Source organism: Zingiber officinale, chromosome 11A (genome assembly GCF_018446385.1).
Source record: "Zingiber officinale cultivar Zhangliang chromosome 11A, Zo_v1.1, whole genome shotgun sequence".
Classification (NCBI taxonomy): domain Eukaryota; kingdom Viridiplantae; phylum Streptophyta; class Magnoliopsida; order Zingiberales; family Zingiberaceae; genus Zingiber; species Zingiber officinale.
This window is the reverse complement of record NC_056006.1, coordinates 40,854,909-40,881,850: the sequence shown is the minus strand read 5'-3', so window position 1 is coordinate 40,881,850 and position 26,942 is coordinate 40,854,909.

The following is a 26,942-nucleotide window of genomic DNA, read 5'->3' as shown; positions in this document are numbered from 1 at the left end:
GGTGAATTTCATTCAAGCATTTTGTAACTCTCATCTTCTTCCTTGCTCCAATTCTTCTCTCCCTCTCCTCTCCATTGCCGAGACCTTCTTGGAGTGCTAGCACACTCTAAGGTTCTCCCTCCATCGATTTGTTCGTGTGGATACTTCTAAGGGTTGTCTACTCTAACAATCTTGAGATCCGGCACCTTGGACGAGCGGGATTTGCGAAAGGCGCGCATCAATGGTAAAACTTGTACTCTAATGTAGATCTAGAGTTTGTAAACTCGTACTCGTAGGTTTTTCGAAATTTTATTCTTCGCACGGATCTGGTGGCGGGGGTTTCGGGGTTTCTGCGACGCGAAAAAGTGGTTTTCGCAACCCGAAAGACCCAACAGTGGTATCAGAGTCACGTGGGAAGCGAGTACGAATTTAATTTGATTTTTTATGAAAAATATAGGTTCTATAACTTTCTGTAATTTTATGATTTTTATGATTTTTATGGTTTTTATGGGTATTTTTCTTGTAGAAGCGAAACACAAGTGTTTCGACACTTGTAGGCTTCGATTACCGAGAAGATTTTTCCGAAACGACAAGGTTTCGTCCCAAAACATTTTGGGACAGCGGGCTAAGGTGCTATAGGATCGCTTAGGGACACTCGCGATGGTTAGATCGCAGGTAGGGGCGCTGGCCCTGGCCCCGCAAGGGGATTCGTTCCGCGATTGCGTCTGAAAACCGCTAAACGGGACCGTCGGGAATTTTTACTCGTAAAAATTGTAGAAAAAATTACAGAAAATTATAAAAAATACATAATTTAGAATTATGTATTATTTGTATTATTTTGTGATAGTCATGGCCCAAAAAGACCCAATCTGATTGGAAATGTGTTGTAATTCATATTACGGCCTACGCATCGTCATTTGTGTTGTGTGTGATGTATACTTGATACGCGACCCACGCGTCGTGCCTTTCTCCATTTATTCTTGTTGTAAATTAGTTTAGACTCGAATGTAACTCGAGTTTCAAAAATTGTAATGTACAAAATTGGAGCGGTGGAAGGTCCACTCGAGACGGAGTTACGAGGAGAGAGCGAGAAACACAAGGTGGTCAAAGGAAGGAGCTTGAGAAGCTGTTGACCTTAGGTTGACCATCCGATCTTCTCATTGACTTGAGAAGATCGTAGTAGGGCCATGACTAATCACAAATAATTTGATTAATTGCTTATGTGTATGTGATGCATAATTAGTAATTAATTAGTGCCTAACGATTAGATTAGATCTAAATCGTGTACAAGATGCACCCTCTCGATTAGATTAGATTTCAATCGCGTTAACTCAAATGCCTACCGTGTCGTGATACCTATCACTACCTCGATCACATGTGTTGTTGAATCTGCCAAAACAGAGCAACACATATTATCTTGATAGGATACGGAGGGACAATCTTGGTCCCGCCTATCAACGCATGGCTGAGTAGAGACTCAATTTGATTGAGTACAACTAGTTAAATCGAGTTTAACTGTAGGCATTCTTCCAACGGTTGGAAAGATAGGACATAAATCACATTTATATTAATTCTTGGGTGTATTAGCCAAAGCTAACTCAAGTTTTAATATAACTGCGGATAATGATCCTATAAACAAGAGTTGCATAGAGATGTAATTGGTAAACCGTTACCTACCGATCATACTAAATCTTGGACGTATTAGCCAAAGCTAACTCAAGGGTTAGTATGATGTGGATCTTGTCCCACATGAATTATAGAATTCAGTGGGAGCATCATTTAGTTAAAGGCCTAATTAAATGATTTAAAAGAATATGATATTTACTTTCTTCTTTAATTTCTGTTGTAGATTACCATGACGTCGAATACGAACTCTTTCTCCCTGCATTCTGTCCTTGAGAAGGACAAGCTCAACGGAGCAAATTTGCTGGACTGGTACAGGAACTTGAGAATAGTTCTCACCCAGGAACGTAAACTGTACGTTCTGGAGCAGCCCATTCCAGAGGCTCCTCCTGCCAATGCCACGCGAGCAGACAAAGATGCTTACAAGAAGCATCAAGATGATGCATTAGATGTGTCCTGTCTAATGCTCACGATCATGAACTCTGAGCTTCAGAAGCAACACGAGTTGATGGGTGCTTACGATATGGTTGAACATCTTCGTCAATTGTATCAAGGACAAGCGAGGCATGAGAGATTTGAGATCTCAAGGGCACTATTTCAGTGCAAGATGTCAGATGGGGCTCCCGTAGGCCCATATGTACTCAAAATGATTGGGTACATAGAAAACCTACAGAGGTTGCGATTCCCGCTTGGCCAAGAGCTGGCCACTGACCGGATCTTGCAATCCTTGTCAGATAGCTATAGTCAATTCATTCTAAACTACAATATGAACGAAATTGACAAGCCACTGCCCGAGCTGCTTAGCATATTAAGAACTGCTGAGCTTAACCTTAAGAAGGTTAAGCCCCACTCTGTTCTGATGGTTCAGAAACACAAGGGCAAGGGCAAGCCCAAAGGCAAAGGAAAGTCCCAAGCCAAGGGCAAAGACAAGGCACTAAAGCCTAAAGGAGGGGTCGCCAAGGATGCTACATGCTTCCACTGCGATCAGACCGGGCACTGGAAGAGGAACTGCAAGGTGTACTTGGAAGATCTTAAGAAGAAGCGAAGTGAGACTTCCACTTCAGGTATATATGTTATAGAAGTCAATCTATCTATTTCTTCATCATGGGTATTAGATACTGGATGTGCTTCTCACATTTGTACTAATGTGCAGGCGTTGAGAAATAGCAGGGTATTGGCGAAGGGCGAGGTGGACCTACGAGTAGGCAATGGAGCACGGGTTGCTGCTGTTGCTGTAGGAACTTATCATCTATCTCTGCCCTCTAGGCTTGTATTAGAATTAGATGAATGTTGTTATGTGCCTGCTTTAACTAAGAACATAATTTCAGTTTCTTGTTTGGACAAGAAAGGTTTCTCTTTTATAATTAAGGACAAATGTTGTTCTGTTTATTTAAAAGATATGTTCTATTGTAGTGCACCTCTGATGAATGGACTCTACATTCTAGACCTTGAAAGCCCTATCTATAACATAAATACCAAGAGGTTCAAGTCAAATGACATGAACCAAACCTATCTTTGGCACTTTCGCTTAGGTCATATAAATGACAAGTGCTTATCCCAGCTCCATAAGGATGGTTTACTGGACTCATTTGATTTTGAATCTTATGAGACGTGCGAGTCATGCCTACTAGGCAAGATGACCAAGACTCCCTTTAGTGGGCACAGCGAAAGAGCGACTGATTTATTAGGACTTATATAAAGTGATGTATGTGGCCCTTTCAATGTCGCTGCTAGAGGCGGTTATAGGTACTTCATCACATTTACTGATGACTTCAGTAGATATGGTTATGTGTACTTGATGACACATAAGTCAGAATCTTTTGAAGAGTTCAAAGAATTCAAGAATGAAGTATAGTACCAGCTTGGCAAGAGTATTAAGATACTTCGATCAGATCGAGGTGAAGAATACCTTAGCCATGAGTTTCGTGATTATCTAGCTAAGTGTGGTATTCTATCCCAACTCGCTCCTCCTGGAACACCACAATGGAATGGTGTATTCGAAAGGAGGAATCATACCCTATTAGATATGGTACGGTCTATGATGAGTCACATAGATCTTCCGACATTCCTTTGGGGCTATGCTCTAGATACGACAACTTTTATACTCAACCGAGTTCCATCCAAGGCCGTGATAAAGACACCATATAGGATATGGACTGGGAGAGATGCCCAGGTGTCTTTTATGAAGATTTAGGGTTGTGAGGCTTACGTACGACGTCAAGTCTCGAACAAATTAGGACCTAAATACGACAAGTGCTATTTCATTGGATATCCCAAGGAAACTAAGGGATATTACTTCTACGTTCCCAGTCAGCACAAGGTAGTTGTGGCAAAGACTGGGGTCTTTCTAGAAAGGGACTTTGTTTCTAGAAAGACTAGTGGGAGTACGTTCGATCTTGAAGAAGTTCAAGATGCAGACCATAGCACTAAGGCCTCGATGGAAGTTGAACTGGAACCACAAAGAGTTGTGGATGATGTTGTTCCATAAAGAGTTAAGGAACAACAACCAATTCAAGTAGACATACCTCTTCGCAGGTCTGATAGGGTACGTCGTCAGCCTGAGAGATACTCATTTCTCTTGTCTCACCATGATGACGTTGTGCTCATATATGATGAGCCTACCACCTATCAGGAAGCTGTGATGAGACCTGATTCCGAGAAATAGCTAGAGGTCATGGATCCGAAATAGAATCCATATACACCAACCAAGTATAGACTTTGGTTGATCCACCTGAAGGGATAAAACTCATTGGGTGTAAGTGGGTCTTTAAGAGAAAGACTGACATGGATGGACTTATCTATAAGGGTCACTTGGTAGCTAAAGGTTTCAAGCAGATTCATGGTATTGACTATGATGAAACCTTTTCTCCAGTAGCGATGTTTAAGTCCATTCGGATCATGCTTGCTATTGCAGCTTACCATGACTATGAGATATGGCAGATGGATATTAAAACCGCGTTTCTGAATGGAAACCTGCTCAAGGATGTGTACATGACACAACCTGAGGGTTTTGTAGATCACAGCATACTAGTAGAGTATGCAAGCTGCATAGGTCCATTTATGGACTAAAGCAAGTTTCTCGGAGCTGGAATCTTCGATTCAATGATGCAATCAAGTAGTTTGGTTTCATCAAGAATGAAGATGAACCTTGTGTCTACAAGAAGGTTGTAGGGGATATAGTTGTCTTCCTCATATTGTATATAGATGACATACTACTCATTGGGAAAGACATCCCTTTGCTTCAGTCTGTCAAGACCTGGCTAGGGAGTTGTTTCTCAATGAAGGACTTGGGTGAAGCATCTCGCATTCTAGGCATACAGATCTATAGAGATAGATCTAAGAGATTGCTTGGCCTAAGTCAGAGTACATATATTGACAAGGTACTCTTACGATTTGCCATGCAGAACTTCAAGAAGGGATTTCTGCCGATGTCACATGGTGTGAGTCTTTCGAAGACTCTAGGTCCCTCTTCTAGAGAGGAGAGAGACCGCATGGATCAAATCTCTTATGCCTCAGCCATAGGATCTATCATGTACGTCATGCTATGTACTCGACCTGATGTCTCGTATGCTTTGAGCATGACGAGCAGATACCAGTCAGATCCAGGTGAAAGACACTGGATAGCGGTCAAGAATATTCTTAAGTACTTAAGAAGGACTAAAGAATATTTCTTGATATATGGAGGCAATGATGAGCTAGCTATAAAGGGTTACAGTGATGCTAGCTTCCAGACCTACCAGGATGATTATCGATCGCAGTCACGGTTCGTGTTTTCTATAAATGGTGGTGTTGTGAGCTGGAAGAGTTCGAAGTAGTACACAGTAGCTGATTCTACGACAGAGGCCGAGTACATTGCTGCATCAGAGGCAGCAAAGGAGGCAATTTGGATCCGCAAGTTCATCACTGAACTTGGGGTGGTTCCTAGCATTGTTGACCCCATTGAGCTCTATTGTGATAACAATGGATCCATAGCACAGGTGAAGGAACCTTGCTCACACCAGCGGACCAAACACATACTACGGCGCTTCCATCTCATTCGAGAGATTATCGAGAGAGGAGATGTGAAGATTTGCAGAGTACCCACAGAGGCTAACATCGCAGATCCCTTGACCAAGGCTTTGGCACAGAGAAAGCATGATGGTCACACTAGGTCATTGAGACTTAGAGCCTACACTGACTGGCACTAGTGCTAGTGGGAGATTGTTAGTTAGAGCCCTAGAGCCAATCATTTGATGATTGTATTATGGACTTATTGTATCATATTCTTATATAAATAAAGGCATTTATTTTGGTTATTATACTTACTTGTAGTGGTGCCAAATAAACTAAGTATAATAGCGTCCTTGAGTAGAAGGTTCTTACCTGTATCAATCGATTGGTTGAATCGATAGTGAGATGATATAGGGAACACTACTTTTAATCATTCCAAGTCGAGTATTAACATTCAGGGACAATGTTAATGCAATAAGACTAGCATGTAGGTCAACTTGATGACTTGATCTCACAAGTCATGGATATAGAGATATCAAGTTGACACATGGGTATGCATTGGAGAATGTATACCGAATGACCCGCCATGAGAAAGTATCATGGATCGTTATATGTGTGTCATATACTTTCTCATGTGGCTATTAGTATGACTACTAGTCCTTAGACCTGAAGTCACCATAGATCCCTACATAAGGAGTTATGTACTTTGGTTTCGTCAAACGTCACCCGTAACTGGGTGGATTATAAAGGCGATTACTTGGTATGTAACGAATTATGCAGAGGGATGTGAGTGATGTAGATGAGATCTATCCCTCTTATATGATGGGAGCGACATCGATATTCTTGATAGAGTGAGACCACGAAGTGAATGGCCATGCCCAAATGAGTCAATATGAGATATTGAGCTCATTTGATTTAGTGAGTCTACTTGGAGATCAATATTTAGATTCGTCAGAGGATGACACGGTCTATGTCTCACATTGATCAATCTAGATATCTAGGATAGAAGGACACTTGTCATACATTGTGAGGAGTCACAATTAGTAGTCACAAGGTGATGTTGGATCTCAACATTCTTGTAACTTGGGTAGTAATGATGTGTTGCTAGATACCGCTCATTACTTATGCTCCTAAATGGGTTTAGGGGAATTGCCAACGTTACAAGAACGTAAAGGGCCATACACTAAGGACAATTAGATGGAGATTAGGTTCATATGATGAACCAAGAGGATTAGATTCATGTGATGAATCAAATTGGATTAAGAGTAATCCTAATTGGGCTAATTGAGTTGGACTCAAGTTGATTCATGTGTTCAATGAGTCTAATTTAGATTATGACTCATTGAATCAATTTAATTAAATGAATTAGATTCATTATATTAAATTGGCTTGAATTAAATGGTTGGATTAGATCAACCATGATAGAGATTAAGTCAAGTTTGACTTGACTTGAGAGGAAGAGGAAAAGTCATGTTTGACTTGACTTTATGCCACTTCATTTGTGAGTTGGCATTAAGTGGCCAATGATGATGTGCCACATCATCAAGGCTTGCACATGTGTGTGCCACCTCATGGAGGTTACAAATCTCCTATTTAATGTGGCCTCCACATTAAATGAGAAGGGGGTTACAAGCTTTGTGGTGGCCGGCCACTTATGGGGTTTTGATGAGGTGAATTTCATTCAAGCATTTTGTAACTCTCATCTTCTTCCTTGCTCCAATTCTTCTCTCCCTCTCCTCTCCATTGTCGAGACCTTCTTGGAGTGCTAGCACACTCTAAGGTTCTCCCTCCATCGATTTGTTCGTGTGGATACTTCTAGAGGGTTGTCTACTCTGACAATCTTGTGATCCGGCATCTTGGACGAGCGGGATTTGCCAAAGGCGCGCATCAAGGGTAAAACTCATACTCTAATGTAGATCTAGAGTTTGTAAACTCGTACTCGTAGGTTTTTCGAAATTTTATTCTTCGCACGAATCCGGTGGCGGGGGTTTCGGGGTTTCCGCAACGCGAAAAAGTGGTTTTCGTAGCCCGAAAGACCCAACACAATATTCTTTCTTTGTGAAATCTGAATTCAAAGATATTCCTTTCATTGCTCTTGATCATTGCTGAATTTCTCGTTTTATCCGTTTATTTCTCTTGTTCTACTCATATTTCTCTTATTGGTTTTTTGTTCACTTGATTGTCTACTTGTTGTCTTGAGAAAGACATTGATAAGGTTCTTTCCTTAAGAGCTTATAAAGGAAGCTGAGTGGATAAATTTGAGTGCAACCACGTGAGTAGAGTGGTGAGGTCCGTCTAACATTTCTTTTGTAATTTTCCTTGCCATCTTCTTTTTTCTTTTTTTTTTTTTGCAAGCATGAGTGGAGAAAAATCACCTCATTCCTCTAGGCGAGATCTTAATAGGCTTCAAATGGAGGCACTTACTCAACAATTTGAAAAAATGCTTCAAAGACAACTTGAAGAAATACACGAAAGGATGGACTGACTTGAAGGAGAAAATATTTCCAACCGTGGGGGCAATTCTAATCATGAAGAATCTCGTCAAAGTGACCCATTCTATGATTCACCAAGAGAAAGAAGGAGACATGAAGGGGGAAGAAAACGTGAGAGAGGAGGTAGAGACCATAAACGAGAAGATGATCTAGGAGGTGTGAAAGTCCAAATACCTTCCTTCCAAGGGAGGAATGACCCCAAAACATATCTTGAGTGGGAGATGAAAATAAAGCAAATCTTCTCATGCCACAATTACAATGATGCAAAGAAAGTAAAGGTGGCTGCCCTTGAGTTCACCGATTATGCCTTAATTTGGTGGGTTCAATTGTAAAAGGAGAGAAGAAGGTATGGAGAGCATCCTATCAACACTTGGGATGAAATGAAGACTTTGATGAGAAGGAGATTTGTGCCTTCTCACTACCACAGGGAATTGCACAACAAATTGCAAAGACTCGCCCAAGGGAGTAGGAGTGTGGATGATTACTACAAGGAGATAGAGGTGGCTTTGATTAGAGCCAATATTGTGGAGGATAGGGAAGCTACCATGGCTCGGTTTCTCCATGGCCTAAACCGAGATATTGGAGACATTGTGGAGTTACAACATTATGTGGAGCTTGATGACTTAGTGCATCAAGCAATGAAAATAGAGCAACAATTAAAGAGAAAGGGTGTTATGAAGAAATCTTCTTCTCCAAACTACTCTTCAAGTTGGAAGGACAAGCCAAAGAAGGAGGGTTCTTCTTCAAATTCTAAGGAGGCAGCAAGCACTAAGAAGTCTATTCCTACTATCTCTTCTTCCACTTCTAAGAGTAGGGATATCAAGTATTTTAGGTGTTTGGGAAAAGGTCATATTGCATCCGAATGCCCGAATAAGAAGACTATGGTGGTGAGGGATAATGGGAGTATCTCTAGTGAAGAAATTTCTTCTCATTCCTCTTCCTCGAGCGCTGAGGAAAATGATGGAGCAGCCTATGCACAAGATGGAGATCTCTTGGTGGTTAGGAGATTATTGGGAAGCCAAGCCAAGGAGCATGAGGAGGACTAAAGAGAAAATATTTTTCATACCCGCTGCCTTATTCAAGGTAAGACATGCTCTATGATCATTGATGGTGGAAGTTGTACCAATGTGGTAAGCACTAGGTTGGTCACCAAACTCAACCTCAAGACTACACCACATGCAAGACCATATCAACTCCAATGGCTAAGTAATAGTGGTGAATTGGTAGTGAACCAGTAAGTGTTGATTACTTTCTGTTGGAGCAATCTCAATGGTCCGCGGGACCATGTGTTTTGGTGTTTGGGCAAAGGGTTTAAGTTAGGTTTATCCTCGTTATTTGATATGTGTACTTGAGTTGTGTAGGACTGCAGGTGACACATGTGACTCAGGTTGACGGCTTCGGGTCCGGTGAAGGATGGAGCATCCGAGGGACCGTGGACAAGGCAGCAAGGACAAGGGTCGAGGGAAGCGACTTCGAGGCATACGCGAAGGATGGCATTGGGGACGAGCCGCGGGCTTGGATGCATCCGAGGGACGAGAGCCAAAGGAAGTAGGCTTGAAGGCAAGAGGTCAAGGCTGCAAAGAAGAGTCAAGTGAGTCGTGAGGGTCCGAGTGCGAGAGAAATGTACTCGGGATGGGAAAGCCTAAGTTTAGGGTTGTACCAGTCGACTGGTACTGGGACCAGTCGACTGGTGGTGAGCACAGAAGCTCTCTGTGCCCAAAACGGCTGGGACCAGTCGACTGGTCCAGGGACCAGTCGACTGATAGATAGTCGTTGAGAGAGACGTTGGGTTGGCACCAGTCGACTGGTGCAAGGACCAGTCGACTGGTAACGGGCAAATCAGCAAGGCTGATTTCCCCAAGTTCTATAAGAGGGAGCTTGGGATGGCCGGTCAACCTGACGAAATTAGACTTGGTTAAAACATAATTAGTAGTCACTAAGTGCTCAAAGGTTCCCTTGTGTCCAAGTGTTTTTGGTGAGTGTTGTGGTGAGGTTTCTCCACCCACAAGGAGGTTGAGCTAGCCGGAGTTTGCCGAGGACTAATCCACCGACGGATTGAGGGATCGTCCACCTTACAGACACGCCGTGGAGTAGGAGCAAGTTATCTCCGAACCACGTAAACGAACGTGTTAACGGTTTGCATTTCCATTCTTGTATTTAGTGTTTAGCTTTCTATTTGTGTTTGTTTGTATTCCGCTGCGCTAATAGTGTAGGAAGCTAACGATTTGGGGGCGCCGTTTATCCAACCCCCCTTTCAAGCCGGCCACCGATCCTCCAACAATTGGTATCAGAGCGAGGACGCTCTCCGTTGGACTAACCGCCAAGAAAGCATAAGATGGCCGGGTTTATTGCCCCTCCAAAATTTGAAGGAGGAAGCCTTGGGGACATCACCTTTTGGATGGTGAAGATGAAGAGCTTCCTCGACACGGATTGGGACACAATGATGGTCGTCAAAGAACCATTTGAAGCCCCAAGAGACAAGAAAGGAAAGAAGCTCCGAACACGACATTGGACGGAGGAGCAAACTTCACGATCGGAGGCAAACTCAAAGGTAATAGCAATTTTAATTGATTTATTGCCTCCTAATGTGATAAATGGTGTAGGTGAGTATAAGAACGCCCATGATTTGTGGAGCAAAGTGAAGAAATTTCCATGGGAGGAATTTTTTCCTACACAAGAAGAAGAAGAAAAATCCGAAGAAAGTGATGAAGTGGTCCAAGAGGAGAAGAAGGACCAATCGGATGTGGAGCTCAAGGAGTTGAGCTTAGTAGCTCAAGGAGTTGAGCTTAGTAGCTCAAGAAGAGGAGGTGGAGCAAACGGAAGTTGAGTCACGCTCAACATCCGAGGAGGAGAAGGAAGATGAAGCATCATCAACATCCTCAAGGGTTGAAGAAGAATCCAAGACGGATGAAGAAGAGGTCTTGGAGGTCAACCTAGTGAGCACCTCCACCGAAGCTAAGTTAAAGGACCACATTGTATGCTTCGGGTGCAATAAGAAAGGACACTACAAGAGTAGATGTCCTATGGATAAGAAGAAGGTAATTCCTAAACCCAATCAAGTTATTTTAAATGCTAACATGGGTGGTAGGAATGAAGAAACCCAAAAGAAGAGGATGCACATTGTATGCTTCACATGTGGAATGAAGGGTCACTTCCACACCAAATGCCCCAAAAAGGGGGAAATTAAGAAGCTAGCGCATCTAAAGAAATGGGAGAAGAAGAAAAGAAGCAAGAGTCAAGGGGGAGCTTCAAGGGTAAGGGAGGTATACCCTAATTTGAAATGCAATGCAAACTCTTATGTTCCCATGCATGCTAGGAAAAATAATGATTATCATTATGTAGCAATGCAAAATTTTGGATTTAAGTATCATGATAGGAATAGGGTTAATGTAGATCAAAACCCTAGGAGGCCAATTCATGAAAAACCTAGGAATGGTAGACCTAAGGAGGCCCAAGGCATTAATCCTAAGAAGGGGAGACACATGCCTAGAAAGGGTAGGTCTAGAAATATCCAAGGTGGACATGTTGACTCTAGGTTTAGGAACCTAGAAAGGGAGAATCAAGCTTTGAAGGCAAAGCTTGATGGTTTAGAGAAATTCCTTAAGAGATTCACTATTGGATCTAAGGGATTAAGTATGGTGTTGGGTAGTCAAAGACCCAACAATGATAGATCGGGCTTGGGATATCGATCTAGTCCCTCCAAGGTCAAAAGGAGACCATGTGCTAAGGTGGCACATGATAAGGGCAAGGGAGAATCATCTAAAGCCAATGAGAAGAAATATGCTAGGGTTGCATATGATTATGGCAAGGATGATATGTCTAAGGTGCACCATTGTGGCCTCGCCATTGTGGATGAGTCACATAGGGAGGTGGCTAAGGAAAAGAGCTCTAGGGGGAGCTCTAAGAGTCAATTTGGGACTCATGGCCAATGGATCTCAGGTGGGTACTACTTGGGAGTCTAGAGAAGCCATGGAGTGTGCCAAAAGGTTTGGAGATGGATTTGAGTCTCAAACCCAGGAATTTGGCACACATGGTTTATGTTTCATGCAAGGAAATATGACATTAAGGGTCATATTGCATGATAATTGGTTTTGGATGTATAGATGCCATATAAACCAATGCTAGGGATGCATTGTGGGTTGGTATGGGCACATACATCAAGAGGAAGTCAAAACTAGGACTTTAGGTCAAGGTTTAATTGAACCATTTAGCTAGTTTTGGATTTTGTGTCAATCTTGGGATTGGTGATAGATATATTTTTTTAATATATTTTTCCTAAGTAGATAAGGGTACAATAGACCTCTCCACAAAATTTGGGGATTTTTGGAGGTCTAGGGAATTTCTGGTGCATTTCTGAAGTTGGCCTGAAAAGGCTTATTTTTTCAGAAATAGGGTACCAGTCGACTGGTACAGATACCAGTCGACTGGTAACAGTGCGACTGGCACTTAGGGCAGTCGACTGATACCAGTCTGAAACTGTTTTCAGCATTGGTTTATGACCATGTCAACTCACTTAGATGTATGGGATCCAAGGGGGATTAATACATGAGTTTAGGGTCAGTTTGGATGATAAGTTTTCAACAATTGGGATATTGTTGGAGAACTTTTTGGATGTTAGGCAAAGGGGGAGAATTAAGGTTTAGTTGGGAAAACCTTTAGTGCCTTTGCGTAGGGGGAGCCTTGGGATAGGTTCTTAAAAAGCCCGTTGTAAAAATCCTAGCTCATTGGGGAGCATAGGTGTAGGGGGAGCCTTGGGATAAGTTCCAATACATTTGATTCGACGGTTGCCAAGTGTGTAGCCTTGGCAACGTAAGTCCATTCGGCGGTTGCCAAGTGTGTAGCCTTGGCAACGTAAGTCCATTCTCCATTCGGCGGAGTAAGTCCAAGTGTGTAGCCTTGGCATCATAAGTCCATTGTTTTTAGCATGTTTATTTGCTATATGTTTTCCCTAACTTAAACGTATTGCCAAACACCAAAAAGGGGGAGATTGTTGGAGCAATCCCAATGGTCCGCGGGACCATGTGTTTTGGTGTTTGGGCAAAGGGTTTAAGTTAGGTTTACCCTCGTTATTTGATATGTGTACTTGAGTTGTGCAGGACTGCAGGTGACACATGTGACTCAGGTTGACGGCTTCGGGTCCGGTGAAGGATGGAGCATCCGAGGGACCGTGGACAAGGCAGCAAGGACAAGGGCCGAGGGAAGCGACTTCGAGGCATACGCGAAGGATGGCATTGGGGACGAGTCGCAGGCTTGGATGCATCCGAGGGACGAGAGCCAAAGGAAGTAGGCTTGAAGGCAAGAGGTCAAGGCTGCAAAGAAGAGTCAAGTGAGTCGTGAGGGTCCGAGTGCGAGAGAAATGTACTCGGGATGGGAAACCCTAAGTTTAGGGTTGTACCAGTCGACTGGTACTGGAACCAGTCGACTGGTGGTGAGCACAGAAGCTTTCTGTGCCCAAAACGGCTGGGACCAGTCGACTGGTCCAGGGACCAGTCGACTGATAGATAGCCGTTGAGAGAGACGTTGGGTTGGCACCAGTCGACTGGTGCAAGGACCAGTCGATTGGTAACGGGCAAATCAGCAAGGCTGATTTCCCCAAGCTCTATAAGAGGGAGCTTGGGATGGCCGGTTAACCTGACGAAATTAGACTTGGTTAAAGCCTAATTAGTAGTCACTAAGTGCTCAAAGGTTCCCTTGTGTCCAAGTGTTTTTGGTGAGTGTTGTGGTGAGGTTTCTCCACCCACAAGGAGGTTGAGCTAGCCGGAGTTTGCCGGGGACTAATCCACCGACGGATTGAGGGATCGTCCACCTTACGGACACGCCGTGGAGTAGGAGCAAGTTATCTCCGAACCACGTAAACGAACGTGTTAGCGGTTTGCATTTCCATTCTTGTATTTAGTGTTTAGCTTTCTATTTGTGTTTGTTGGTATTCCGCTGCGCTAATAGTGTAGGAAGCTAACGATTTGGGGGCGCCGTCTATCCAACCCCCCTTCAAGCCGGCCACCGATCCTCCAACGCTTTCTCCATTGGCAAATATGAAGATCAAGTTCTATGTGATATTATGTCTATGGAGGCAAGCCACAATCTTCTTGGAAGACCTTGGCAGTTTGATTGGCGAGCTCACCATGATGGATTCTCTAACAAGCTCTCTTTTATCCACAATTCTCGCAAAGTTACACTTGTACCGTTATCACCTAGGGAGGTTTGTGAGGATCAAATAAAAATGAGAGAGAAAAGAGAAAAAGAAGAGCGAGAGCTTAAGAAAAAAGAAAGAGTGTGTGAAAAAGAAAATACTTGATTTTGAGGACAAAATTCAAAAGAAAAGAGAGAATGAGGAAAAGAAAGAGAGAAAAATAGAAAATTTGTTTACAAGAGGAAGTGAGGCGAAGAAAGCTTATTTGACAAGGTAGCCTATATTTCTTCTTTTATGCAAGGAAACTTGCTTGGAATCTAATACTAACTCCTTGCCTAGTGATGCTGTTGTTATTTTGCAGGATTTTGAGGATGTGTTTCCCAAGGAAGTACCTCACAGTTTGCCTCCAATAAGGGGGATTGAACACCAAATATACCTTATTCCTGGCGCTTCTCTGCCCAATAGGTTAGCTTATAGGAGCAACCCTCAAGAAACAAAGGAGATACAAAATCAAGTAGAGGAGTTATTGCAAAAATGATGGGTCAGAGAAAGTTTAAGTCCTTGTGTTGTACCCGTAATTCTGGTACCTAAAAAGGATGGATCATGGAGGATGTGCACTGACTGTAGATCCATCAACAACATCACAATTTGGTATAAACATCCTATCCCTAGACTTGATGATTTGCTTGATGAATTGCATGGTGCTTGTTTCTTTTCTAAAATTGATTTGAAAAGTGGGTACCATCAAATTAGGATAAGGGAATAGGATGAATGGAAAACAGCTTTCAAAACCAAATATGGATTGTATGAATGGTTGGTAATGCCTTTTGGGTTAACTAATGCACCAAGCACTTTTATAAGGCTTATGAACCATGTCTTACAATAATTTCTTGGAAAATTTGTGGTAGCATACTTTGATGATATTTTGGTATATTCCAAGATTTTTATTGAGCATATTGCACATCTCCAATCTGTCTTGCATGTCCTTAGAAAGGGAAAACTATATGCTAACTTGGAAAAGTGTTCTTTTTGCACTAATCATGTGGTTTTTCTTGGTTTTGTCATAAGTTCTAAAGGAGTGCAGGTTGATGAAGGGAAAGTTAAGGCCATTAGAGATTGGCCAACTCCTAAAACTATGAGTGAGGTTAGGAGCTTCCATGGGTTGGCAAGTTTCTATAGGAGGTTTGTGAAGGATTTCAGCACAGTGGCAGCACCCCTAAATGAAATTGTTAAGAAAAACATGGGTTTTAGATGGGGAGAGAATCAAGAAAATGCATTTCAAACACTTAAGGATAAACTCACACATACTCTCATTCTTGCTTTACCTTATTTTTCCAAATCATTTGAAATTGAATGTGATGCATCTCATGTGGGTATTGGGGTTGTTTTACTTCAAGATGGTCATCCCATTGCATATTTTAGTGAGAAACTAAGTGGCACCACTCTCAACTATTCCACTTATGATATAGAATTGTATGCACTTCTTAGAGCATTACAAACATAACAACATTATCTTTTGCCTAAAGAATTTGTCATTCATAGTGATCATGAATATTTGAAGTATTTGAAAGGGCAAGGGAAGCTCAACAAAAGGCATGTCAAATGGGTCGAATTTCTTGAACAATTTCCTTATGTGATTAAGCATAAGCAAGGAAAGGTAAATGCTGTAGCAGATGCACTTTCAAGAAGGTATAACTTATTAGCTACACTTGAAACTAAATTGCTTGACTTTGAACATATTAAAGAATTATATGTACATGATAATGAGTTTTCCCAATTATATGCTGCGTGTGAAAAGAAATCACAAAATGTGTTTGTTAGGCATGACAACTACTTGTTTAAGAATAACAGACTTTGTGTGCCTAGAGGATCCATGCGTAAATTGCTAGTTAGGGAAGCACATGAGAGGGGGGGTTTAATGGGACACTTTGGCCACACATGAAACACGATGTGCAGAAATTTTGTGCACAGTGCATTGTGTGTAGAAAAGCAAAATCTAAGGCATTACCTCATGGATTTTACATGCCTTTGCTTATTCCTAATTTTCCTTGAGTTGACTTATCTATGGATTTTGTTTTAGGGCTACCACGTACTCAAAAAGGTAAGGACTCCATTTTTGTGGTAGTTGATAGATTCTCCAAGATGGCACACTTCATACCTTGCCACAAAGTGAATGATGCAACTAATGTGGCAGATTTGTTTTTCAAAGAGGTGGTAAGACTTCATGGCATGCCTAGGAGCATTGTTTCAGATCATGACACCAAATTTTTAAGCCATTTTTGGAGGACCTTATGGAATAAGCTGGGAACAAAGTTTCTTTTCTCCACCACATGTCACCCACAAACTGATGGCCAGACTGAGATGGTAAATAGGACACTTTCTACTATTCTTAAAGCAATTATTAAGAAGAACATTAAATCTTAAGAAGAATGTTTACCTCATGTTGAATTTGCTTATAATAGGGTGGTCCATTCTACTACTCAATTTTCTCCTTTTGAGATTGTTTATGAGTTCAATCCACTAACACCTCTTGATTTGCTTCCTTTACCTAACAAGGATGGCAAAACAAAGGCAGAATATGTGAAGAAGCTTCATGAGCAAGTTAAAGCTCAAATTGAGAAGAAAATGGAGTAATATATACAAATCGAGCCAATAAAGGGAGAAAAAGAGTTGTTCTTGAACCCGGTGATTGGGTGTGGGTTCATATGAGGAAGGAACGGTTTCCTATCCAAAGGAAATCAAAGCTTCAACCAAGAGGAGATGGACCATTCCAAGTGTTGGAAAGAATTAATGGCAATGCTTACAAAATTGATTTGGCCGGTGAGTATGGTGTTAGTGCAACATTTAGTGTGGCTGATTTGAGTCCTTTTGATGTAGGTGATAAAGACCTAAATTTGAGGACAAATTCACCTAAATAAGGAGGGAATGATATGAGCCAAGAAGAGGCATTGAAGGGAATTGGGGGACCCATGACGAGGTCTAAGACTAAGAGAATGAAGCAAGCTTTGGAAGACTTAATAATGGGGCTCAAGGAAAAGAAGGATTAATGCACAAGGGAGGCAACAATTAAATGGATCACATTCCTTTAAATTGAAAGTGAAATTGAATCAACATGAGGACCATTTTCATATGTATTTTTGGGGTTTTTTTATTAAGTGACTTTTGATGTCCTTTGTGGGTTTTTAATGCATTTTTTAGAGTTCCTAAGCTAGTATAATAAATATCATGCATGCATGATTGCATTAAGCTAGTATTAGGAATTAGTGGTTGCATTAGTGGATAATAAATATCATGCATGCAAGCATGATATTTATTGCATAATTAGTGCATAGTGGATCTTAAGGAATGTTAAATAGGAGAACTCTTGTATGAAAATCAAGTAAGTTTGAATGAAAATTTTAGTTTCTCTTTGGTGAGAGCTTCCTTCTAGTTCTTAGGCAAAGAACCAATTCCGATCTTATCAAGGCAACTTGTGGCGATCAAACCCCATGACTTATCACTCACCTTCTCATCTTGCTTGAGTGTGGTGTCAATACCCTTCCCCAAGCTGAATTTCAAGGCGATCCATTTACAAGGTTCCTTATCACGTCCTAGACCCTAGGATTTTTGCTCGACGTCCTCAACCTACCAACACTTCGACCAGTCCCTCGGACTAGTACTTCCTTGCCTAGCCACAATTATGACTTTTACCTTTTCTAAGATCACTTAGGATTTTCTTACACACTTAGTCAGACTTGTTAGTGTTAGATCGTAAAGTTCACTAGAGGGGGGTGAATAACGATCATTAAAACTTAATCGAGTAAGCAGCGGAAACAAAAAAATTGAAGCAATGCTAACAAACTAATTTTACTTGGTTCGGAGCCTTCGTCGACTCCTACTCCAAGGCCTGTACGTGAGAGTGCTTTCATTGGGTAATCACTAATAATTTACAAAAATATTACACAATTTTAGTATAAGAATTATAAAAAAATACTTACAACAAGGAAAATGAAACTGAGTCGCAGGTTATCAAAGGAGCTTCGCAGCATCGTAGGAGGGTCTTTGGAGCAGCGCGCAAGAGAGCAATCGTAGAAGAAGTTGTTTTTGGCTCTTGGTGGAAGACTGCTTATATAAGCAGTTCTGGCCCGAATCCCTTCCGGGCGCCTGGACTGTGACGTCGGCTCAGCTAATCAGTGTGCTCTACATTTGTGATGAGATAGAGTTTTGCATTCCGGGCTCCCGAACCAGCTCCGGGCACCTGGATCCCTTCTAGGTGCCCGGACCCCTTTTTCAACAAATTTTTTTCTTCCAAGAAAAAGATTAGTCCGAGACAATAAACATTATACTACCCTGTAAAACAAAGTTAGCACAATATTGTAAATAGAGTAGTAATTAAATTCTATCTCCTCGAGACCAGAATCTAGTTAAGATCTCAACTTAGATTTTTCAAATGGATCTAAGTTGGATCAACACCTATTGTTCCCTTAAACGAGGAACACGTCCTCATAAAGTCACTCTCCTCGAGTGACTTACCTTAACTTGCTAGATATCCGGTCAGCCTGTCGACCTATCTGGACTTCATGCCAGCTATTCGATCGACCCGTTGACCTAGCTGGACTTCCTTACTATTGGTGCGGTTAGCACTAACGGTCTAACTCAGGTTTTGATGAATGTCAAATCAGGTTAAGTTAGGTTTGTCGTGATCTAACACTCTGACCGAGTGTGCAGACAAAGTCCAGACAGGTCGACGGGCTGACCAGATGTCTGGCACGAAGTCTAAGCAGGTCGACAGGCTGACCGGACGCTTGGCGAGAAGTCCAGCTAGGTCGACGGACTGACCGGATAGCTGGCGAGAAGTCCAAGTGGGTTGACGGGCTGACCGGACTCTTAGCGAGAAGTCCAGACGAGTCGAAGGGCTGACCGGACGTCTGGTAGGTGAGTAAAGGTAAGTCACTGGAAGGGAGTGACTGTGAGGACGCGTTCCCGGGAAGGGAACATTAGGCGTCGATCCGGCTTAGATCCATTTCGGATATCTAAGTCGAGATCGTGACTGGATTCCGGTCTCGGAAAGACGGAATCTAAGTCATACCTTTTATATTGAACTTATAAACTGTGCTAACACTTTGTTTTGCAGGATATACATTATCTATTTGCCTCGGACTAACCTTGTTTTGCAGGAAAGGTGTTCTCTGGAAAAAGGTGGTCCGGGCGCTCGGAGGGGATCTGGGCGCTCGGGAGGCAACTTTTATCCTGAACGCGTCGTCGCCACGTGGAGTTCGCTGGTTAGACCTGCCACGTCTCACCAGGGCGCCCGGAAGGGATCCGGGGCGCCCCGAGCTTCATATAAAAGAAGGGGTAAAGGTAGAGCTTCAACAACTCAGAATCCAAGATCTGCTCCTCTGTGCTCTCGCGACGCCACGAAAAGCTTTCCGACTCAGTGCTGGTTTTGTTTTCATTTTGTTGTCGGTATTTTCTTTCTCTATCAATTCTTGTACTTAAACTCTGTAATATTCGAATTATAGTGATTGCCCACCGAAAGCGGTCAACGACCGCGGGCCTTTGAGTAGGAGTCGACACAGGCTCCGAACCAAGTAAAGTTAATTGTGTTAGCATTGTTTTACATTTCCGCTGCGTTTACTCCTGTTCGAACGTTTTTCGATATTCACCCCCCCCTCTATCGAACGTCTACGATCCAACAAGTGGTATCAGAGCAGGTACCGCTCTGATTTGGTGCAACCACCAATCAGACAAGGGGGTGATTTGCTTTTTTATTTTTTTTCGGATTTCAGTTTTTCGTAAAGATCCAAACTGGTATTATTACCTTTTTGGAAAAAATTTTCCGTCGTAATTAAATCTAAATTGGTGCAACACCAATTTAGTTATTTCTATTTAATTCTTCCTGCACTACTAATCCAAGACCAAGTCTTGGAACTTCTCTATATTTTTTTTTTTTGTGCAGATTAAAAATATCGCAGATCGAGGGCTTCAGCACAGTACGACCTCCCCTCTTCAATGGGGATGATTTCCCGTACTGGAAGAAGAGGATGGAAGTATAAATAAAGACAGACTTCGACCAGTGGCTGAGCGTCACAAGACCCTACAAAATATCAATAGACAGTTCCGGGAATCTACTGGATCCAGAAGATTGGACAACAGACTTAAAGAAGAAGGGATCAACAGAGAACAAGGCAATCAACACATTACAGTGTGGATTAACTAGAGAAGAACTGAACTGGGTCGGACCACATAAAAACGCTAAAGAGCTGTGGCACAAACTGATCGAGTTGCACGAAGGAATGAGTGACGCTAAGGTAACAAAACGAGACTTGCTTTTAAATAGAATTTTTAACATAAAAATGCAGGAAGGAGAAACGGCCAACCAACTCCACGCAAGAATCAAAGACATTCTCAACGAACTCCACGCAATATGGCACCAAATGGAGAACCGAGACTTAATAAGGTATGCCTTAAACGCTTTTCCACGCAACAGCTTGTGGGCATCTATCGTAGATGCCTACAAGATCTCTAAAAATTTATCAAAATTAAAATTAGATGAGCTTTTCTGTGAATTAGAACTGCATGAGAAAACTAACGCCGGAGTCGAGAAAGGTGTAGCTTTATTTGCAGGTTCCTCAAAAGAAAAGAAGAACAAGTTTGAACCGGAAGAAGATTCTGACCAAAACTCTGAAGATGAAGAACACCTGGTGAACCTGGTAAGGAAGATGTTCGCCAAGAGGAAAAGAAGCTTCAGCAAGAAGGACCTTCAAAAGATCAATTCTCCAACCGAATCGAGGAGCGTGACGTGCTTCGGATGCAACAAGAAGGGCCACTACAAGAACGAGTGCCCGAGATTGAAGATCGACAAACCGAAGCCAACCAAAAAGAAGGCCCTCAAAGCGACGTGGGGGCGACTCCTCCTCCTTAGATGAATCGGAAGCAGAAGATCAGAAGCACCAGAGCCACCTCGCGCTGATGGCCCTCTAAGCAGAGTCGGAAGACGAATCGGAAGACGGGTCCGAACCCGAATCGAGCCACGAGTCTGTACTCGTTTCCGAAGGTTCCGAAGAGGTATTCCTAACCTTAAACTGAAAATTTTTTAAAATTATTTCGTGCTTAAATAATAAATTAATTAAATTAGAAAATGAAAACAAATTGCTCCTCGAGGAAAATCAAATCCTCAAGGAACAAGTTGTAAATAATAAACCAACTCAAGATCTAACACTTGAGGAGGAGAATTCATCATTAAAATTAGAAATTAATAATTTAAAAAATATGTTAGAAAAATTTACTACTAGATCAAAAAATTTAGACTTAATTCTAAATAATCAAAAAGCATGTTATAATAAAACCGGACTCGGATATAAGTCGAACTCAAATGAAACGTTTAAATCATTAATAACCCAATACAAATCAACAAACAAAGTCTGGGTTCCGAAAACGTGTTTAACCACACAAATAGGACCTAACCAATATTATATCCCTAAAGATAAAATATATTACATAAAGTCAAATAAACCAAATCAAAAACCAGAATACAAACATGAACAAAAAAATTTAAAATCTAAACATATTAAAACTCAACAAAATGTAAACTATCACCAAGTAAAATATAATTATAAAAGACATAGACATAAATCGAGAACAAAAAAAATTAAATTAAATGACCATTAATTCAGGGGGAGACTCCAGAATAGCTGCACCTCCAAAACTAACCTACCCGACAGGGTAACCCTAACCAACCTACCCGACAGCGTAATTAGGATTAGTTAAAAAGGGTTCAAATTTAACTTGCAAAATGGTACTGGTGAAATTTTGGATGATAGTACGTTAGGGAAGCTTAGTCTATGCATGTCTAGGAAGATATGACTTCGACCTAGTGCATTTGGCTAAGTGGAACTGACCGAAGCTACCCTTTATGAATTCTAACCAGTTAGACCAAGGTTTTGTACTAAGTCCAGTGCATAGGACTATTTGGAAAACATCGAAGGCATAGTTATTTTAATGATGTCCAAGTGACTCACCATAGTCCAGAAGTTTATCCAGAGAACGTCTATTTGTTGAACCCAAAGCTAAACCTGAATCTAACACAAGTTAAAAACAAACCCTAAAATTGAATCTAATTCACCTCACAAAATTATAGGATTCCCTGATTGAAAACATAGATAGGGTGAGATGACTAAGAACATTAAATTAAAATTAAAATTAAATTAAATTAAATTAAATTAAATTAAATTAAATTAAAATTAAAATTAAATTAAAATTAAAATTAAACTAAATTATAATTAATTTAAAATTAAAATTAAATTAAATTAAAATTAATCGTAAATTTTTTTAAAAAAAATTATTTGAAAACTTAAATTTTTTTAACTTAAAAATTATTTTAAAAAATTTAAAACTTAAATTTTTTTAACTTAAAAATTTATTTTAAAAAATTAAAACTTAATTTTTTTTAACTTAAAATTTTATTTTAAAAAATTAAAACTTAATTTTTTTAAAAAAAATTATTTCAAAAATTAAACTTAATTTTTAACTTAAAAATTTATTTTAAAAATTAAATTTAAATTTTTTTTAACTTAAAAATTTATTTTAAAAATTAAAACTTATTTTTTTTTTCTTAAAAATTATTTATACCCACATGGCTCAATCATACCATAGCTCTTGTGTATAGTCGGTGGTTAAACCTTCTGGTAGTCCGAGCTCTGATACTAATTGTAGGATCAAAAAGAATTTAGATATCTTTACAATGGTATGATATTGTCCGCTTGGGCCTAAGCCCTTATAGTTTTACTTTTAGGCTCTACCCAAAAGACCTCATACTAATGGAGATATCTTTTCTCGTTATAAATCCATGATCTTTTCCATGTATTTTCAATATGGGACTATGTTTACAACCTTGCAACCCTAACAACTAGGGTCTGGCTTCACTCACCAGGACTTCCACCACCTACCTTCACTCAATAGGGTCTAACTTCACTCACCAGGACTTCCACCACCTAGCTTCACTCATTAGGGTCTGGCTTCACTCACCAGGACTTCCACTTTGCCTAATCTCCAGCTAGGACTAGACACTCAGTAGACTTCTCACCTGCTTATCCTTTGGTTATGACTTACCTTTACTAGTCATGTAGTCCTAACTAGACTTCTCTCTTCGAAAAATATCAAGTCCTGTTTGGATCAACTCTTGGTTAAATTGACCAAACTTAAGTATATTGTCAAACATCGAAATCCTAGAGGTCGATTGCAGTAACAGTTAGAACAACAACAAACCTTAACTTTGAACCATTTTCCATTATCAAAATTTAGGTTTGATCATCTAGTGCTTCCTGCACTAACACTGCCCGCCTGCTCTGGCCTACACCACCCTTCGACTAGCACCCCCCACCGGCCAGAAGGATGCTAGAGCATAGTAGCTTTGGCTAAAGAATACCGCCCAATAAAATAGAACTAGAGAACAACTTCTGTCCGCTAGTGGTTAGCCCAATTCCAACCTCCTCCGGCCTCTGTTATGGTAAGCAAACGTTGCTAACAAAACCCCAATGCTCAACATATATTGTCCCTCACTAGAATTGATCTTGTGGATGTCGAACAACAAGGTAGGCTCTGAATAACGACAACAAAAGGTATCACCACCTATTGATTTGTGATGTTGGGTTGTAATTGCCATCGGGTATAAATTAAACCATGATTTCTCTCTCGGATTGTCTTCGTTTGTTGGCTAGTATTGAAGATGGAATCCAGACTCATGGTTTTGTGAAGTCATCTCAATGATTGTTGTTGACCTCCGCAAGTGTACGGAAATGTCGCAAGTAATATAAAAGATTATCATATCCACAGGGACTGGAATAAGCACTAGAAATATTTCAATACGAGTTAGCTAAACAACTAATCAATTGGTTTTCAAAATATATTTATATTTCAAAAGTATTATGCTATGAACATATTATATATTTTGTAAAAGACTTTAGAAATTATCTTGAAAATTATTTGGATTTTTTTAAAAAAAGTCTTTGAAATATCTTTTAACATTACTTTCAAAACTATTTCAAAAATTCTTTAAAAATTACTTTGTAAAAATTCATTGAAAATCATACTTTCCAAAGATTTTCGAAATGCATAATTAAAAAAAAAAATCTAAACATTTAAAAATATTTTGAGTGTTTTCCAAAGGTATTGACAATTTACGTGACTATTTCCAAAGAAAATTTTAAAAATATAATGATTTTTTAAGAAGGTATGGATGAGAATTTCGATTAAGAATTTATTTTTCAATTGTTGGTGCAAAATCTAAGGAAGACTTTATATATTTTTGTTAGTTTGTACTAGGTATCTAACTTATGTCAACTAATCCTGGGGTAACTGACAGGTCACACATAAGTTTTTCATCAGTCACCAGAGTAAATATGAAAACACTTAGGGTGCGTTTGGTTCGGGGTTATTCTTGATAATCTTGGTTATCCATCCAAGGTTATCAACAAAAATCTTGTTTGGTTTAGGTATTCGATGATTCCCAAGTAATGTTCCATGCCCGACACGTCAACAAAAGAGTCATGCAGCCCGGAATCGGAAAACCTCAGAAAATTAAGGTTTTTGTTGATTCCGGGGTTAACGAATTTTTTTTACCAAAAATACCCTCCGATAAAAAAAACATGAAAAAAAGAGAAAAAATGTAAAAACAATTATTAAAAAATGTAAAAAAATAAAAAAATGTTTTAAAAAATTTTAATTTTTTTTTAAAAAAATAAATAATTTAAAAAAATAAAAAAAAATTTTAAAAAATAAAAATAAAAATTTTAAAAAAAAAAATAAAAAATAAAAAATAAAAATTTTAAAAATGTTAAAATTTTTTAAAAAATTTAAAAATTTTAAAAAATTTAAAAAAAACAAAAAAAATATTATAAAAAATTTAAAATTTAAAATTTTTTAAAAAAATTAAAAAATTTAAAAATTTTAAAAAAATTAAAAATAAAATAAATAAATAAAAATTAAATTTTTAAAAATGTAAAAAATATAAATATAAATAATATAAAAATATAAAAACATTAAAAAATAAAAAACACATAAAAAAGTAAAAAAATATACAAGGAAAAAGAAAAGTAAAAAAATATTAAAAAATAAATAAATAATAATAATAATAATAATATTATGTATAGTTGGTTTTGTAACTGAGGGTAATACGGTAAAATATTAAACTAGGGTATTCATTAAAACCTTCAAACAAACAAGTTTTTGTTACATTACCTAAGTTGAACCAAACAACATTTGGTTATGTTTTATTCCCTATAACCTTGGTTATGTGATTACCTGGTAATCACATAACCAAGGTTATACATGATGACTTGAACCAAACGCACCCTTATAGTGAACAACCCATCAACCCAACATTCTTAGGTTAACTACCCATAAGGGAAATTTATCTATTAATTCACCAAAATTGAGACTCGATCCTTAAATGTCTAGGAAATTGAGAAGGAGACCTGTCATTACACCATTACCTTAGGATCAGGTTATTATCTTTTTGATGTATGCCAAAGGGGGAGAGAAATGTTTAGATTAGAAATATTTAGTCCCTCTCGGTTTGACAGAACCTAACTTAAATGTATTATTAAAATAAAAAAAAATGTTGATGCAATCAGCCTCGGAGTTTCAATGTTTGATAATATCTTGAGTCTAGCCAAGTTTACTAAGAGTTGATCCAAACATGATTAGATGCTTGGAAGTGAGTTAGTTAGGTCAAGGTTGACCGAATTACTATCAAAGGAAAAGTCTAGTTAGGTCAAAGTTGACCGAATGACTAGCAAAGAGAATATATAGTCAGGTAAGGTTGACCAGATGACTAGCAAGGATAAAGTTCATACATGTTAAGATTGACCAAATGTCTAACAAAGGGAAAATCTAGACGGGTCAAGGTAGATGCTTGGCAAAGGAAAAAACCTACAAGAGTGAACCTTAGGTGGTGAGAAATCTTGTAGGAGTGAACTCTCTAAGCAAAGGGAAAATCCTAAGGGAGTATACCATAGATGATGATAAGTCTTGGAGAATTAAACTCTAAGGAAGAACTAATTAAGCCTAGTAGGTCAAATAGACCAGAGGATTAGGCTTGTTTGCATGTTTGTTTGTATGCTCATTAAATAGGAACTTAGAGAAGGAAGCAAGATAAAATGTAGGCAAATGCAACCATATGCAACCAGACCAAGTCCAAAGTAAATTGGACTTGACCCGGATCAAACCAAATTAAATGCAAATCAGTTCAGTCTACCGATGGTCAGTATGATCAATCAGTAGCTGATCTGATCAATCGATGGTAGTTCTAATAGATCGGTAGTAGGTTTAGTCAATCGTGGCCTATTTAGTAGACCGAAAACCTAGTTTGATCGACCAAATATGTTTGGCTAGCCCAAGTTGGGCTTGAGTCCAAGTTTGGGCAACTGGATTTGGTTCAATCGATCGATAAGAGGTCTAGTCGACCATTAAAATTTGATAGATATGAGATCTTGAGGCTCGATCTCCGGATAGGGTTTGACCAAGTTTTAAGTCGACCAAATAAGGTTTTTAGTCTACTAAAAAGGATGGATCCAACTCTATAAAGGGAGAGGAAGGAAGAAAGCTCATAACACAATCCCATATAAATTTTCCTTTTGTGTTGTGCTTGAGAGTTCTCTTAGAGATCTACGACTGGGGAAGTGCCAAGAGAAGTGTCATGACACTCAGGACTTCCAAATCGGTTCGATAAAAATATGGTTTGTATTATA